This window comes from Rhipicephalus microplus, unplaced genomic scaffold (genome assembly GCF_043290135.1).
Source record: "Rhipicephalus microplus isolate Deutch F79 unplaced genomic scaffold, USDA_Rmic scaffold_296, whole genome shotgun sequence".
Taxonomy (NCBI): Eukaryota; Metazoa; Arthropoda; class Arachnida; order Ixodida; family Ixodidae; genus Rhipicephalus; species Rhipicephalus microplus.
In genome coordinates, this window is record NW_027464865.1 from 37,501 (window position 1) to 55,000 (window position 17,500).

Genomic DNA, 17,500 nt, shown 5'->3' on the forward strand with positions numbered 1-17,500 from the left:
CGTTCAATTGTCGGGACGTCCAAGTCCCTCGTTCTTCCGTGCTTCCTCTTTCGGCAAGTCGTTGCGGCACCTTCCCAAAGCGCGCAGACCCGCTAATCGCGACGAGCGCGACGTGGCCGTGCCGCCTTTCCCTCGGCAGCAAGCAAAACGCCTGGCAACGTCGACGCTCCCCTAACCGCGATCTCGCACCGTGTTTCGTGTGGCGAATTCAAAAGCCGGCCGGCGCTGCTGCAACCATTACGGTCGGTACGCATACGCCGCGGAGGGCGGGACGGTCATCGGAGCGTGCGGTTCCTCCATCGAGTACTGCGCACCTCGGCCGTCGCATCGCCGTGCCATGACCGGCCGCGCGTCAACGCGAACCGGTGCCAGCGAGATCCCTCGCCTGCAAGAACCGACCGGCAGCCTCCGTCACCCGAGGACGCGGAGGCGCTTGCCGCGGACGGCGGGACGGTATGCACTGGTGCACAGCGGACCCGTCACATCGCCAGTTCCTTGACCGACCGCCGACGCTTGTGCCGTTCCTCTCGTACTTGGCAGTCGCCGCGCGATTGTCGGGTCTCGTTCTTGCACGCTCGAACGGTCGGGAGGGCACTCGGCTGGCGTTTCGGGAACGCGCAGCCTCGCCTTCTACCGACGTAACCACGACTCGCCGTTCGCGCTCCGCCGCTCCTGTTTACAGTACTAGGCGGTCCCGCAGCGGTCGGGTCGCGCATTTCGAGCGCTTCGAGCCACGGTGCAGTGGCGGGTCGAAAGCCGACCTATGAGTGCGTTGCGCCGTTTGTACCCGCGTCCGCCACCTGGCCGACCGTCCAAGGTCGCGGTGTTGGCGTCCGCTGGGCGCAACAATTTGTCACGGGGTGCCGCTCCACATTCAGGCAGCCCCGTGGGGAAAAGCCGACCCCGCGTCCAAACGGGGTCAGCGGCAGAAAGTGTCGGGCGCAGACGCAGCTGAGGCGCTCACCCTTCACAATCCGTTAATGATCCTTCCGCAGGTTCACCTACGGAAACCTTGTTACGACTTTTACTTCCTCTAAATGATCAAGTTTGGTCATCTTTCCAACAGACCGGCGCAACCGAAAGGCCGCGCCGGACATCGGTCCGAAGACCTCACTAAATCATTCAATCGGTAGTAGCGACGGGCGGTGTGTACAAAGGGCAGGGACGTAATCAACGCGAGCTTATGACTCGCGCTTACTGGGAATTCCTCGTTCAAGGGGAACAATTGCAAGCCCCTATCCCAATCACGAAAGAAGTTCCACGGGTTACCCAGTCTTTTCAGACAGGGATAAAGACACGCTGCTTCCTTCAGTGTAGCGCGCGTGCGGCCCCGGACATCTAAGGGCATCACAGACCTGTTATTGCTCTGTTTCGTGCGGCTAGGAGCCGCTTGTCCCTCTAAGAAGGTTGTAAGGTGCTGGGAACCCCGCACCTATTTAATAGGCTAGAGTCTCGTTCGTTATCGGAATTAACCAGACAAATCGCTCCACCAACTAAGAACGGCCATGCACCACCATCCACCGAATCAAGAAAGAGCTCTCAATCTGTCAATCCTCCCAGTGTCCGGGCCGGGTAAGTTTTCCCGTGTTGAGTCAAATTAAGCCGCAGGCTCCACTCCTGGTGGTGCCCTTCCGTCAATTCCTTTAAGTTTCAGCTTTGCAACCATACTTCCCCCGGAACCCAAATACTTTGGTTTCCCGGAAGCTGCCCGCCGAGTCATTTGAGTAACTCAGGCGGATCGCTGGTTGGCATCGTTTATGGTCAGAACTAGGGCGGTATCTGATCGCCTTCGAACCTCTGACTTTCGTTCTTGATCAATGAAAACATTCTTGGCAAATGCTTTCGCAGTAGTTCGTCTTGCGACGGTCCAAGAATTTCACCTCTAGCGCCGCAATACGAATGCCCCCGTCCGTCCCTCTTAATCATTACCTCGTATTCCAAAAACCAACAGAACAGAAACGAGGTCTTGTTCTATTATTCCATGCAAGTTTATTCAGGCGACTCGCCTGCGTTGAGCACTCTAATTTTTTCAAAGTAAAAGCACCGGCCATCTCGAGGCACACAATGAAGTGCACCAAGAAAGAACCGGCATGATGTTCAGTCCGAGCCGTCGCATCGGGTAGATGCACTACTCGTCTGGAACTGAGATCCAACTACGAGCTTTTTAACCGCAGCAGCTTTAGTATACGCTATTGGAGCTGGAATTACCGCGGCTGCTGGCACCAGACTTGCCCTCCAATTGATCCTCGTTAAAGGATTTAGAGTGTACTCATTTCAATTACGGGGCCTCAAAAGAGTCCCGTATTGTTATTTTTCGTCACTACCTCCCCGTGCCGGGAGTGGGTAATTTGCGCGCCTGCTGCCTTCCTTGGATGTGGTAGCCGTTTCTCAGGCTCCCTCTCCGGAATCGAACCCTGATTCTCCGTTACCCGTAACAACCATGGTAAGCAAGTAACCTACCATCGAAAGTTGATAAGGCAGACACTTGAAAGAAACGTCGCCGGCTCGTGGCCATGCGATCAGCACAAAGTTATCCAGAGTCACCACACAATACGGGCCGAAACCCGATCGATCTTGGTCTAATAAAAGCACCCGTTACCCAAAGGGCTCCAGGCTCACTGCATGTATTAGCTCTAGAATTGCCACAGTTATCCAAGTAGGAAGAAACGATCTAAGGAACCATAACTGATTTAATGAGCCATTCGCGGTTTCGCCTTATTTCGGCATGTACTTAGACATGCATGGCTTAATCTTTGAGACAAGCATATGATTACTGGCAGGATCAACCAGGTAATCGTTCGACTGCGCGTCCGTCCTCGCCTTCGGCGGGCCGGACGCAGTCTGTGTGCGGCGGAGGCCACCTTCAGGCGCCCCAACACGCTTATTTTGCACTCCGAGATGACGGCGTTCGAGCTCGCTACGGCACAACCTTCCCGAAAGACGAGTGGGAGCCGTGCGGCAAGAAGCACGTTCATGCTCGCTCTTTTTCGTTGCATCGACTCGGTCGCGCCGTGCGGGTTGCCCAAGCCCGCTGCACTGTCGGTGGACCGGCCGGAACTAGCAACGGAGCCGAGACTGCAAAGGCGCCAGACGACGGGTCACGCCCGCGTCTTCGGCGCTTTCGCATCTGAATCGCCCGAGGACGACACGGAACACACCTCGATATCGTGGTAAAACGGCACCGTCCGACAACCAGCCCCTAACGCATCAAGCGGATGAGGCTGCAGACGACTGCCGTGGATTCCCCTGGAGCAGACCCGAGGACACGCTTGACGAGGCCGAAGCCCGCCGCATATCAGACACCCGGTCGCTTTCGCGTACGCCGCTCACGAGAACCCCCACATAATAGCAGCGATAAGTACCCAGACCTCCTTGGGCACTAATACGAGCGTACTCGAGAAAATTTCACCGCGGGTGTGCCCCGAAACGTGTGGCACGTTGAGCGTGCCACAAGTCTACGTCGCTCTCAAACCCGCCGAGGTCGTAGAATTTGCGACCCTACTCACGAAATTCCCACCGAGGATACGGCCGCAAACGTACCGCACCTTGGGTAGGCCACGAGTTTGTGCAACACTACGCTGACGGCACAGCACCGAGGTCGTGCGCGCACGCACGGGAAAATTCCGCCGCGGTTTCTGCCGAAAACGTGAGGCACCACGACTCTCCGCAAGTTCGCGTCGACTGCGAAAGACCGAAGTCGTGAACGACGTGTCCGCTACTCGCCGCCGACACGCTGGACACCAAACGTACAACGACTCGACGGCGTCGTAGAGGCCCACGACGCGGTTTTCCTTAACGACGTCTCGGCGTGGCACCGACAGGTTAGAACGGCCGACCAACGTTCCCTGTCCGCCGTTCGGCTCAGTCGAAGGGCTCGGCGACTTCGGCAACGCTGCGAAGCCGCACGGTGACGCACGCCATGTCCCCATTTTTTTTTTTTTTTCTTTCTGCGTCTGCCGGGGTGCCCCTATAATAGCAGCGATAAGCACCCAGACCGCCGTGGGTCGCTCGCCCCGGCTGACGTGGTTTTTCGTACTCCTGCGGCGGTCGCCGTCAAGCACGTCCAAATACGCTACTTTCGTGGGCGCATTCACGCTCTTTCGCTTCGCCGGAGTGCCAGCACTCACTCTGCCAAAAACGGCGAACATCCGAGCGGCGGTTCCCACTTTTGCGTCGGCGTCGCAAACCCCGCCCCGGCAGACGAGGTTTGCCGTACTCGTGCGACGGTGGCCGGCGGGCACGTCGAAAGACGCCGATATCGTGCGCGAATTGGCGCACCTTGGCTTCACCGGAGTGCCGCCACTGACTCCTCCAAAAACGGCGAAGATCCGAGCGGCGCTTCCCACTTTCGCATCGGCGTCCCGAACTCCGCCCCGGCTGACGCGGTTTACCGTACTCGTGCGACGGTCGCCGGCGAGCACGTGGAAAGACGCCGATATCGTGCCCGAATCGGCTCCGTTCGGCTTCGCCGGAGTGCCAGCACTGGCTCGGCGAAAGACGACGAACATCCGAGCGACGGTTCTCACTATTGCGTACGCGTCGCAAACCCCGCCCCGGCAGACGCACTTTGCCGTACTCGTGCGACGGTCGCCGGCGAGCACGTAGAAAGACGCCGATATCGTGCCGGAATCGGCCCCGTTTGGCTTCGCCGGAGTGCCAGCACTCACTCGGCCACAAACGGCGAACATCCGAGCGGCGGTTCCCACTTAGCCGTCGGCGTCCCGAACTCCGCCCCGGCAGACGCGGTTGCCGAGCTCGTGCGACTAGCGACCGCGAAGCCGTCTCGCGACGCCGCTTTCGTGCGCGGCTCCCACTGCGACCTGGGTCACCCGAGGTCGACGAGCAAGAAAGAATGTCGAAAAAAAATTTTTTTTTTTTTTTGCGTCTGCCGGGGTGCCCCTATAATAGCAGCGATAAGCACCCAGACCGCCATGGGTCGCTCGCCCCGGCTGACGTGGTTTTTCGTTTTCCTGCGGTGGTCGTCGTCAAGCACGTCCAAACACGCCACTTTCGTGGGCGCATTCGCGCTCTTTCGCTTCGCCGGAGTGCCAGCACTCACTCTGCCAAAAACGGCGAACATCCTAGTGGCGGTTCCCACTTTTGCGTCGGCGTCGCCAACCCCGCCCCGGCATACGCGGTTTGCCGTACTCGTGCGGCGGTGGCCGGCGGGCACGTCGAAAGACACCGATATCGTGCGCGAGTCGATGCTTCTTGGTCTCGCAGGAGGGCCGCCACTCACTCCTGCAAAAACGGCGAAGATCCGAGCGGCGCTTCCCACTTTTTCGTCGGCATCGCAAACCTCGCCCCGGCAGACGCGCTTTGCCGTACTCGTGCGACGGTCGCCGGCGAGCACGTCGAAATACGCCGATATCGTGCCCGAATCGGCCCCGTTTCGCTTCGCCGGAGTGCCAGCACTCACTCGGCCAAAAACGGCGAACATCCGAGCAGCGGTACCCACTTAGCCGTCGGCATCCCGAACTCCGCGCCGGCTGACGCGGTTGCCGAGCTCGTGCGACTAGCGACCGCGAACGCGTCTCGCGACGCCGCTTTCGTGCGCGGCTCCCATTGCGACCTGGGTTACCCGAGCTCGACCAGCAAAAAAGAAGGTCGAAAAAAAATTTTTTTTTTCTGCGTCTGCCGGGGTGCCCCTATAATAGCAGCGATAAGCACCCAGACCGCCGTGGGTCGCTCGCCCCGGCTGACGTGGTTTTTCGTACTCCTGCAGCGGTCGCCGTCAAGCACGTCCAAATACGCCACTTTCGTGGGCGCTTTCGCGCTCTTTCGCGTCGCCGGTGTGCCAGCACTCACTCTGCCAAAAACGGCGAACATCCTAGTGGCGGTTCCCACTTTTGCGTCGGCGTCGCCAACCCCGCCCCGGCATACGCGGTTTGCCGTACTCGTGCGGCGGTGGCCGGCGGGCACGTCGAAAGACACCGATATCGTGCGCGAGTCGATGCTTCTTGGTCTCGCAGGAGGGCCGCCACTCACTCCTGCAAAAACGGCGAAGATCCGAGCGGCGCTTCCCACTTTTTCGTCGGCATCGCAAACCTCGCCCCGGCAGACGCGCTTTGCCGTACTCGTGCGACGGTCGCCGGCGAGCACGTCGAAATACGCCGATATCGTGCCCGAATCGGCCCCGTTTCGCTTCGCCGGAGTGCCAGCACTCACTCGGCCAAAAACGGCGAACATCCGAGCAGCGGTACCCACTTAGCCGTCGGCATCCCGAACTCCGCGCCGGCTGACGCGGTTGCCGAGCTCGTGCGACTAGCGACCGCGAACGCGTCTCGCGACGCCGCTTTCGTGCGCGGCTCCCATTGCGACCTGGGTTACCCGAGCTCGACCAGCAAAAAAGAAGGTCGAAAAAAAATTTTTTTTTTCTGCGTCTGCCGGGGTGCCCCTATAATAGCAGCGATAAGCACCCAGACCGCCGTGGGTCGCTCGCCCCGGCTGACGTGGTTTTTCGTACTCCTGCAGCGGTCGCCGTCAAGCACGTCCAAATACGCCACTTTCGTGGGCGCTTTCGCGCTCTTTCGCGTCGCCGGTGTGCCAGCACTCACTCTGCCAAAAACGGCCAACATCCGAGCGGCGGTTCCCACTTTTGTGTCGGCGTCGTAAACCCCGCCCCGGCAGACGCGGTTTGCCCTACTCGTTCGACGGTCGCCGGCGAGCGCGTCGAAAGACGCCGATATCGTGCGCTAATTGGCGCTCCTTGGCTTCTCCGGAGTGCCGCCACTCACTCCTCCAAAAACGGCGAAGATCCGAGCGGCGTTCTCCACTTTCGCATCGGCGTCCCGAACTCCGCCCGGGCTGACGCGGTTTACCGTACTCGTGCGACGGTCGCCGCCGGGCACGTCGAAAGACGCCGATATCGTGCCGTAATCGGCCCCGTTTGGCTTCGCCCGAGTGCCAGCACTCACTCGGCCAAAAACGGCGAACATCCGAGCAGCGTTTCCCACTTTCGCATCGGCGTCCCGAAGCCCGCCCCGGCAGACGCGGTTTGCCCTACTCGAGCGACGGTCGCCGGCGATCACGTCGAAAGGCGCCGAATTCGTGCACGAATCGATGCTTCTTGGTCTCGCAGGAGGGCCGCCACTCACTCCTGCAAAAACGGCGAAGATCCGAGTTGCGCTTCCCACTTTTTCGTCGGCGTCCCGAACTACGCCCCGGCTGACGCGGTTTACCGTACTCGTGCGACGGTCGCCGGCGGGCACTTCAAAATACGCCGATTTCGTGGGCGCATTCACGCTGTTTCGCTTCCCCGGAGTGCCAACACTCACTCTGCCGAAAGCGGCGATCATCCGAGCGGCGGTTCCCACTTTTGCGTCGGCTTCGCAAACGGCGCCCCGGCAGACGCGCTCGTGCGACGTACTCGTGCGACGGTCGCCGGCGAGCACGTCGAAAGACGCCGATATCGTGCTCGAATCGACCCCGTTTCGCTTCGCCGGAGTGCTGCCAGTCACGGCGCAGAAAACGGCGAACAAGTGTTTTTTTTTTTTTTTCCTAGAATTTGTGTTATAGAAGGCACATTTGATATCGGACGATAATTTTCAACTTTATCACGCGCACCGATTTTCGTGTAGAGGTTTGCAAGTTTATGGGAATTTCTCCACTTGGAATAATGCGATTTAGTAGTACTACGAGAACTTCATGGATGTACTCAAGGGTACGGGGCAAGTCAGTTACGTCAACACCTGCAGATTTTTTACACTTCAAACTGAAAATTGTTGGTTGTGAGTCCTCGTGTGATATTAAAGGCCGATTCGCTAACACATAGAACAAAGAAAGAAAGGAAGAAAAAACGCCCGCGCTCGCTCAAGAAACCTGGGTTCGCAACAAGTGGCAACAACAAGCAACCGAGCGAGTGCGCCAAAACCCGTGGCGGCCGAACAAACGCGAAGTCCCAACCGCGTCAGCCGGGGCGGCACGGGACAGGAAAAATCACTTCAGCCGGGGCGGCGGGGCACCGAATAAACCTCGTCACCTCGTCGCAGGATAAAAGAGGAAACAAAAAGTCTAAACAGCGTCTGCTGGAGCGAATGCGTAATAAAACAACAACAACAAAAAAAAAAAACACCCGCGCTCAAGAAGTCTGCAATCCTCACAAAAGGCGACTGTGACCGAGCAGCGTCAGCCGGGGCCGTGCGGAAACGGAAAAACCGCGACTACCGGGGCGTCGAGGCACCGAAAAATCCACTTCAGCCGCGGCGAAAAAAAAAAACAAAAAGAAAGACGGAGGGGGGGGGGAACCACGTCTGCCGGGGCGAAGGAAAAAAAAAAAACGCGTCTGCCGGGGCGAGCCCGGGTGCGGCACCACCGGGAAAACTGTGGCAAACAGACATGGCGATCGAGTGAGTGGGCCGCCAGCCAGGCTCAGCCAAAAAGTGCAAAGTCCGAACTGCGTCAGCCGGGGCGGCAAAAACCGCGTCAGCCGGGGCGGCGCAAAAAACCGCGTCTGCCGGGGCGGCACGAAACCGCGTCAGCCGGGGCGGGGCGAAAACTGCGTCAGCCGGGGCGAAAAGAAAAAAAAAAACGCGTCTGCCGGGGCAAGCCCGGGTGCGGCACCACCGGGAAAACTGTGGCAAACAGACATGGCGATCGAGTGAGTGGGCCGCCAGCCAGGCACAGCCGAAAAGTGCAAAGTCCGAACCGTGTCAGCCGGGGCGACGCAAAAACCGCGTCAGCCGGGGCGGCGCGAAAACCGCGTCAGCCGGGGCGGCACGAAACCGCGTCAGCCGGGGCGGCGCGAAAACTGCGTCAGCCGGGGCGGCGCGAAAACCTCGTCAGCCGGGGCGAGCGAAAAGGGGGGGGGGGGGAACCACGTCTGCCGGGGCGAAAGAAAAAAAAAACGCGTCTGCCGGGGCGAGCCCGGGTGCGGCACCACCGGGAAGACTGTGGCAAACAGACATGGCGATCGAGTGAGTGGGCCGCCAGCCAGGCTCAGCCCAAAAAGTGCCAAGTCCGAACTGCGTCAGCCGGGGCGGCAAAAACCGCGTCAGCCGGGGCGGCGCGAAAACCGCGTCTGCCGGGGCGGCGCGAAAACTGCGTCAGCCGGGGCGAGCCCGGGTGCGGCACCACCGGGAAAACTGTGGCTAACAGACATGGCGATCGAGTGAGTGGGCCACCAGCCAGGCTCAGCCAAAAAGTGCCAAGTCCGAACTGCGTCAGCCGGGGCGGCAAAAACCGCGTCAGCCGGGGCGGCGCAAAAAAACCGCGTCTGCCGGGGCGGCACGAAACCGCGTCAGCCGGGGCGGCGCGAAAACTGCGTCAGCCGGGGCGAAAGAAAAAAAAAACGCGTCTGCCGGGGCGAGCCCGGGTGCGGCACCACCGGGAAAACTGTGGCAAACAGACATGGCGATCGAGTGAGTGGGCCGCCAGCCAGGCACAGCCGAAAAGTGCTAAGTCCGAACTGCGTCTGCCGGGGCGGCACGAAACCGCGTCAGCCGGGGCGGCGCGAAAACCGCGTCTGCCGGGGCGGCACGAAACCGCGTCAGCCGGGGCGGCGCGAAAACTGCGTCAGCCGGGGCGAGCCCGGGTGCGGCACCACCGGGAAAACTGTGGCAAACAGACATGGCGATCGAGTGAGTGGGCCGCCAGCCAGGCACAGCCGAAAAGTGCTAAGTCCGAACTGCGTCTGCCGGGGCGGCACGAAACCGCGTCAGCCGGGGCGGCGCGAAAACCGCGTCTGCCGGGGCGGCACGAAACCGCGTCAGCCGGGGCGGCGCGAAAACTGCGTCAGCCGGGGCGAGCCCGGGTGCGGCACCACCGGGAAAACTGTGGCAAACAGACATGGCGATCGAGTGAGTGGGCCGCCAGCCAGGCACAGCCGAAAAGTGCCAAGTCCGAACTGCGTCAGCCGGGGCGGCAAAAACCGCGTCAGCCGGGGCGGCGCAAAAAACCGCGTCTGCCGGGGCGGCACGAAACCGCGTCAGCCGGGGCGGCGCGAAAACTGCGTCAGCCGGGGCGGCGCGAAAACCTCGTCAGCCGGGGCGAGCGAAAAGGGGGGGGGGGGGAACCACGTCTGCCGGGGCGAAAGAAAAAAAAAACGCGTCTGCCGGGGCGAGCCCGGGTGCGGCACCACCGGGAAGACTGTGGCAAACAGACATGGCGATCGAGTGAGTGGGCCGCCAGCCAGGCACAGCCGAAAAGTGCTAAGTCCGAACTGCGTCTGCCGGGGCGGCACGAAACCGCGTCAGCCGGGGCGGCGCGAAAACCGCGTCTGCCGGGGCGGCACGAAACCGCGTCAGCCGGGGCGGCGCGAAAACTGCGTCAGCCGGGGCGAGCCCGGGTGCGGCACCACCGGGAAAACTGTGGCAAACAGACATGGCGATCGAGTGAGTGGGCCGCCAGCCAGGCACAGCCGAAAAGTGCAAAGTCCGAACCGTGTCAGCCGGGGCGACGCAAAAACCGCGTCAGCCGGGGCGGCGCGAAAACCGCGTCAGCCGGGGCGGCACGAAACCGCGTCAGCCGGGGCGGCGCGAAAACTGCGTCAGCCGGGGCGGCGCGAAAACCTCGTCAGCCGGGGCGAGCGAAAAGGGGGGGGGGGGGGGGGAACCACGTCTGCCGGGGCGAAAGAAAAAAAAACGCGTCTGCCGGGGCGAGCCCGGGTGCGGCACCACCGGGAAGACTGTGGCAAACAGACATGGCGATCGAGTGAGTGGGCCGCCAGCCAGGCTCAGCCCAAAAAGTGCCAAGTCCGAACTGCGTCAGCCGGGGCGGCAAAAACCGCGTCAGCCGGGGCGGCGCGAAAACCGCGTCTGCCGGGGCGGCGCGAAAACTGCGTCAGCCGGGGCGAGCCCGGGTGCGGCACCACCGGGAAAACTGTGGCTAACAGACATGGCGATCGAGTGAGTGGGCCACCAGCCAGGCTCAGCCAAAAAGTGCCAAGTCCGAACTGCGTCAGCCGGGGCGGCAAAAACCGCGTCAGCCGGGGCGGCGCAAAAAAACCGCGTCTGCCGGGGCGGCACGAAACCGCGTCAGCCGGGGCGGCGCGAAAACTGCGTCAGCCGGGGCGAAAGAAAAAAAAAAACGCGTCTGCCGGGGCGAGCCCGGGTGCGGCACCACCGGGAAAACTGTGGCAAACAGACATGGCGATCGAGTGAGTGGGCCGCCAGCCAGGCACAGCCGAAAAGTGCTAAGTCCGAACTGCGTCTGCCGGGGCGGCACGAAACCGCGTCAGCCGGGGCGGCGCGAAAACCGCGTCTGCCGGGGCGGCACGAAACCGCGTCAGCCGGGGCGGCGCGAAAACTGCGTCAGCCGGGGCGAGCCCGGGTGCGGCACCACCGGGAAAACTGTGGCAAACAGACATGGCGATCGAGTGAGTGGGCCGCCAGCCAGGCACAGCCGAAAAGTGCTAAGTCCGAACTGCGTCTGCCGGGGCGGCACGAAACCGCGTCAGCCGGGGCGGCGCGAAAACCGCGTCTGCCGGGGCGGCACGAAACCGCGTCAGCCGGGGCGGCGCGAAAACTGCGTCAGCCGGGGCGAGCCCGGGTGCGGCACCACCGGGAAAACTGTGGCAAACAGACATGGCGATCGAGTGAGTGGGCCGCCAGCCAGGCACAGCCGAAAAGTGCCAAGTCCGAACTGCGTCAGCCGGGGCGGCAAAAACCGCGTCAGCCGGGGCGGCGCAAAAAACCGCGTCTGCCGGGGCGGCACGAAACCGCGTCAGCCGGGGCGGCGCGAAAACTGCGTCAGCCGGGGCGAAAGAAAAAAAAAAAAACGCGTCTGCCGGGGCGAGCCCGGGTGCGGCACCACCGGGAAAACTGTGGCAAACAGACATGGCGATCGAGTGAGTGGGCCGCCAGCCAGGCACAGCCGAAAAGTGCTAAGTCCGAACTGCGTCTGCCGGGGCGGCACGAAACCGCGTCAGCCGGGGCGGCGCGAAAACCGCGTCTGCCGGGGCGGCACGAAACCGCGTCAGCCGGGGCGGCGCGAAAACTGCGTCAGCCGGGGCGAGCCCGGGTGCGGCACCACCGGGAAAACTGTGGCAAACAGACATGGCGATCGAGTGAGTGGGCCGCCAGCCAGGCACAGCCGAAAAGTGCTAAGTCCGAACTGCGTCTGCCGGGGCGGCACGAAACCGCGTCAGCCGGGGCGGCGCGAAAACCGCGTCTGCCGGGGCGGCACGAAACCGCGTCAGCCGGGGCGGCGCGAAAACTGCGTCAGCCGGGGCGAGCCCGGGTGCGGCACCACCGGGAAAACTGTGGCAAACAGACATGGCGATCGAGTGAGTGGGCCGCCAGCCAGGCACAGCCGAAAAGTGCAAAGTCCGAACCGTGTCAGCCGGGGCGACGCAAAAACCGCGTCAGCCGGGGCGGCGCGAAAACCGCGTCAGCCGGGGCGGCACGAAACCGCGTCAGCCGGGGCGGCGCGAAAACTGCGTCAGCCGGGGCGGCGCGAAAACCTCGTCAGCCGGGGCGAGCGAAAAGGGGGGGGGGGGAACCACGTCTGCCGGGGCGAAAGAAAAAAAAAACGCGTCTGCCGGGGCGAGCCCGGGTGCGGCACCACCGGGAAGACTGTGGCAAACAGACATGGCGATCGAGTGAGTGGGCCGCCAGCCAGGCTCAGCCCAAAAAGTGCCAAGTCCGAACTGCGTCAGCCGGGGCGGCAAAAACCGCGTCAGCCGGGGCGGCGCGAAAACCGCGTCTGCCGGGGCGGCGCGAAAACTGCGTCAGCCGGGGCGAGCCCGGGTGCGGCACCACCGGGAAAACTGTGGCTAACAGACATGGCGATCGAGTGAGTGGGCCACCAGCCAGGCTCAGCCAAAAAGTGCCAAGTCCGAACTGCGTCAGCCGGGGCGGCAAAAACCGCGTCAGCCGGGGCGGCGCAAAAAAACCGCGTCTGCCGGGGCGGCACGAAACCGCGTCAGCCGGGGCGGCGCGAAAACTGCGTCAGCCGGGGCGAAAGAAAAAAAAAACGCGTCTGCCGGGGCGAGCCCGGGTGCGGCACCACCGGGAAAACTGTGGCAAACAGACATGGCGATCGAGTGAGTGGGCCGCCAGCCAGGCACAGCCGAAAAGTGCTAAGTCCGAACTGCGTCTGCCGGGGCGGCACGAAACCGCGTCAGCCGGGGCGGCGCGAAAACCGCGTCTGCCGGGGCGGCACGAAACCGCGTCAGCCGGGGCGGCGCGAAAACTGCGTCAGCCGGGGCGAGCCCGGGTGCGGCACCACCGGGAAAACTGTGGCAAACAGACATGGCGATCGAGTGAGTGGGCCGCCAGCCAGGCACAGCCGAAAAGTGCTAAGTCCGAACTGCGTCTGCCGGGGCGGCACGAAACCGCGTCAGCCGGGGCGGCGCGAAAACCGCGTCTGCCGGGGCGGCACGAAACCGCGTCAGCCGGGGCGGCGCGAAAACTGCGTCAGCCGGGGCGAGCCCGGGTGCGGCACCACCGGGAAAACTGTGGCAAACAGACATGGCGATCGAGTGAGTGGGCCGCCAGCCAGGCACAGCCGAAAAGTGCTAAGTCCGAACTGCGTCAGCCGGGGCGGCAAAAACCGCGTCAGCCGGGGCGGCGCAAAAAACCGCGTCTGCCGGGGCGGCACGAAACCGCGTCAGCCGGGGCGGCGCGAAAACTGCGTCAGCCGGGGCGAAAGAAAAAAAAAAAACGCGTCTGCCGGGGCGAGCCCGGGTGCGGCACCACCGGGAAAACTGTGGCAAACAGACATGGCGATCGAGTGAGTGGGCCGCCAGCCAGGCACAGCCGAAAAGTGCCAAGTCCGAACTGCGTCTGCCGGGGCGGCACGAAACCGCGTCAGCCGGGGCGGCGCGAAAACCGCGTCTGCCGGGGCGGCACGAAACCGCGTCAGCCGGGGCGGCGCGAAAACTGCGTCAGCCGGGGCGAGCCCGGGTGCGGCACCACCGGGAAAACTGTGGCAAACAGACATGGCGATCGAGTGAGTGGGCCGCCAGCCAGGCACAGCCGAAAAGTGCTAAGTCCGAACTGCGTCTGCCGGGGCGGCACGAAACCGCGTCAGCCGGGGCGGCGCGAAAACCGCGTCTGCCGGGGCGGCACGAAACCGCGTCAGCCGGGGCGGCGCGAAAACTGCGTCAGCCGGGGCGAGCCCGGGTGCGGCACCACCGGGAAAACTGTGGCAAACAGACATGGCGATCGAGTGAGTGGGCCGCCAGCCAGGCACAGCCGAAAAGTGCCAAGTCCGAACTGCGTCAGCCGGGGCGGCAAAAACCGCGTCAGCCGGGGCGGCGCAAAAAACCGCGTCTGCCGGGGCGGCACGAAACCGCGTCAGCCGGGGCGGCGCGAAAACTGCGTCAGCCGGGGCGGCGCGAAAACCTCGTCAGCCGGGGCGAGCGAAAAGGGGGGGGGGGGGAACCACGTCTGCCGGGGCGAAAGAAAAAAAAAACGCGTCTGCCGGGGCGAGCCCGGGTGCGGCACCACCGGGAAGACTGTGGCAAACAGACATGGCGATCGAGTGAGTGGGCCGCCAGCCAGGCACAGCCGAAAAGTGCTAAGTCCGAACTGCGTCTGCCGGGGCGGCACGAAACCGCGTCAGCCGGGGCGGCGCGAAAACCGCGTCTGCCGGGGCGGCACGAAACCGCGTCAGCCGGGGCGGCGCGAAAACTGCGTCAGCCGGGGCGAGCCCGGGTGCGGCACCACCGGGAAAACTGTGGCAAACAGACATGGCGATCGAGTGAGTGGGCCGCCAGCCAGGCACAGCCGAAAAGTGCAAAGTCCGAACCGTGTCAGCCGGGGCGACGCAAAAACCGCGTCAGCCGGGGCGGCGCGAAAACCGCGTCAGCCGGGGCGGCACGAAACCGCGTCAGCCGGGGCGGCGCGAAAACTGCGTCAGCCGGGGCGGCGCGAAAACCTCGTCAGCCGGGGCGAGCGAAAAGGGGGGGGGGGGGGGGAACCACGTCTGCCGGGGCGAAAGAAAAAAAAACGCGTCTGCCGGGGCGAGCCCGGGTGCGGCACCACCGGGAAGACTGTGGCAAACAGACATGGCGATCGAGTGAGTGGGCCGCCAGCCAGGCTCAGCCCAAAAAGTGCCAAGTCCGAACTGCGTCAGCCGGGGCGGCAAAAACCGCGTCAGCCGGGGCGGCGCGAAAACCGCGTCTGCCGGGGCGGCGCGAAAACTGCGTCAGCCGGGGCGAGCCCGGGTGCGGCACCACCGGGAAAACTGTGGCTAACAGACATGGCGATCGAGTGAGTGGGCCACCAGCCAGGCTCAGCCAAAAAGTGCCAAGTCCGAACTGCGTCAGCCGGGGCGGCAAAAACCGCGTCAGCCGGGGCGGCGCAAAAAAACCGCGTCTGCCGGGGCGGCACGAAACCGCGTCAGCCGGGGCGGCGCGAAAACTGCGTCAGCCGGGGCGAAAGAAAAAAAAAAACGCGTCTGCCGGGGCGAGCCCGGGTGCGGCACCACCGGGAAAACTGTGGCAAACAGACATGGCGATCGAGTGAGTGGGCCGCCAGCCAGGCACAGCCGAAAAGTGCTAAGTCCGAACTGCGTCTGCCGGGGCGGCACGAAACCGCGTCAGCCGGGGCGGCGCGAAAACCGCGTCTGCCGGGGCGGCACGAAACCGCGTCAGCCGGGGCGGCGCGAAAACTGCGTCAGCCGGGGCGAGCCCGGGTGCGGCACCACCGGGAAAACTGTGGCAAACAGACATGGCGATCGAGTGAGTGGGCCGCCAGCCAGGCACAGCCGAAAAGTGCTAAGTCCGAACTGCGTCTGCCGGGGCGGCACGAAACCGCGTCAGCCGGGGCGGCGCGAAAACCGCGTCTGCCGGGGCGGCACGAAACCGCGTCAGCCGGGGCGGCGCGAAAACTGCGTCAGCCGGGGCGAGCCCGGGTGCGGCACCACCGGGAAAACTGTGGCAAACAGACATGGCGATCGAGTGAGTGGGCCGCCAGCCAGGCACAGCCGAAAAGTGCCAAGTCCGAACTGCGTCAGCCGGGGCGGCAAAAACCGCGTCAGCCGGGGCGGCGCAAAAAACCGCGTCTGCCGGGGCGGCACGAAACCGCGTCAGCCGGGGCGGCGCGAAAACTGCGTCAGCCGGGGCGAAAGAAAAAAAAAAAAACGCGTCTGCCGGGGCGAGCCCGGGTGCGGCACCACCGGGAAAACTGTGGCAAACAGACATGGCGATCGAGTGAGTGGGCCGCCAGCCAGGCACAGCCGAAAAGTGCTAAGTCCGAACTGCGTCTGCCGGGGCGGCACGAAACCGCGTCAGCCGGGGCGGCGCGAAAACCGCGTCTGCCGGGGCGGCACGAAACCGCGTCAGCCGGGGCGGCGCGAAAACTGCGTCAGCCGGGGCGAGCCCGGGTGCGGCACCACCGGGAAAACTGTGGCAAACAGACATGGCGATCGAGTGAGTGGGCCGCCAGCCAGGCACAGCCGAAAAGTGCTAAGTCCGAACTGCGTCTGCCGGGGCGGCACGAAACCGCGTCAGCCGGGGCGGCGCGAAAACCGCGTCTGCCGGGGCGGCACGAAACCGCGTCAGCCGGGGCGGCGCGAAAACTGCGTCAGCCGGGGCGAGCCCGGGTGCGGCACCACCGGGAAAACTGTGGCAAACAGACATGGCGATCGAGTGAGTGGGCCGCCAGCCAGGCACAGCCGAAAAGTGCAAAGTCCGAACCGTGTCAGCCGGGGCGACGCAAAAACCGCGTCAGCCGGGGCGGCGCGAAAACCGCGTCAGCCGGGGCGGCACGAAACCGCGTCAGCCGGGGCGGCGCGAAAACTGCGTCAGCCGGGGCGGCGCGAAAACCTCGTCAGCCGGGGCGAGCGAAAAGGGGGGGGGGGGGGAACCACGTCTGCCGGGGCGAAAGAAAAAAAAAACGCGTCTGCCGGGGCGAGCCCGGGTGCGGCACCACCGGGAAGACTGTGGCAAACAGACATGGCGATCGAGTGAGTGGGCCGCCAGCCAGGCTCAGCCCAAAAAGTGCCAAGTCCGAACTGCGTCAGCCGGGGCGGCAAAAACCGCGTCAGCCGGGGCGGCGCGAAAACCGCGTCTGCCGGGGCGGCGCGAAAACTGCGTCAGCCGGGGCGAGCCCGGGTGCGGCACCACCGGGAAAACTGTGGCTAACAGACATGGCGATCGAGTGAGTGGGCCACCAGCCAGGCTCAGCCAAAAAGTGCCAAGTCCGAACTGCGTCAGCCGGGGCGGCAAAAACCGCGTCAGCCGGGGCGGCGCAAAAAAACCGCGTCTGCCGGGGCGGCACGAAACCGCGTCAGCCGGGGCGGCGCGAAAACTGCGTCAGCCGGGGCGAAAGAAAAAAAAAACGCGTCTGCCGGGGCGAGCCCGGGTGCGGCACCACCGGGAAAACTGTGGCAAACAGACATGGCGATCGAGTGAGTGGGCCGCCAGCCAGGCACAGCCGAAAAGTGCTAAGTCCGAACTGCGTCTGCCGGGGCGGCACGAAACCGCGTCAGCCGGGGCGGCGCGAAAACCGCGTCTGCCGGGGCGGCACGAAACCGCGTCAGCCGGGGCGGCGCGAAAACTGCGTCAGCCGGGGCGAGCCCGGGTGCGGCACCACCGGGAAAACTGTGGCAAACA

General features: G+C 63.9%; 1 non-coding gene across 1 annotated transcript; it reads right to left on the minus strand.

The window, feature by feature from the left end:
- Positions 1-978: 978 nt before the first annotated feature.
- LOC142793232 (small subunit ribosomal RNA) lies at positions 979-2,793 on the minus strand. The gene has a single exon (XR_012891538.1). It is a non-coding gene; the product is annotated as a small subunit ribosomal RNA (ribosomal RNA).
- Positions 2,794-17,500: the final 14,707 nt, after the last annotated feature.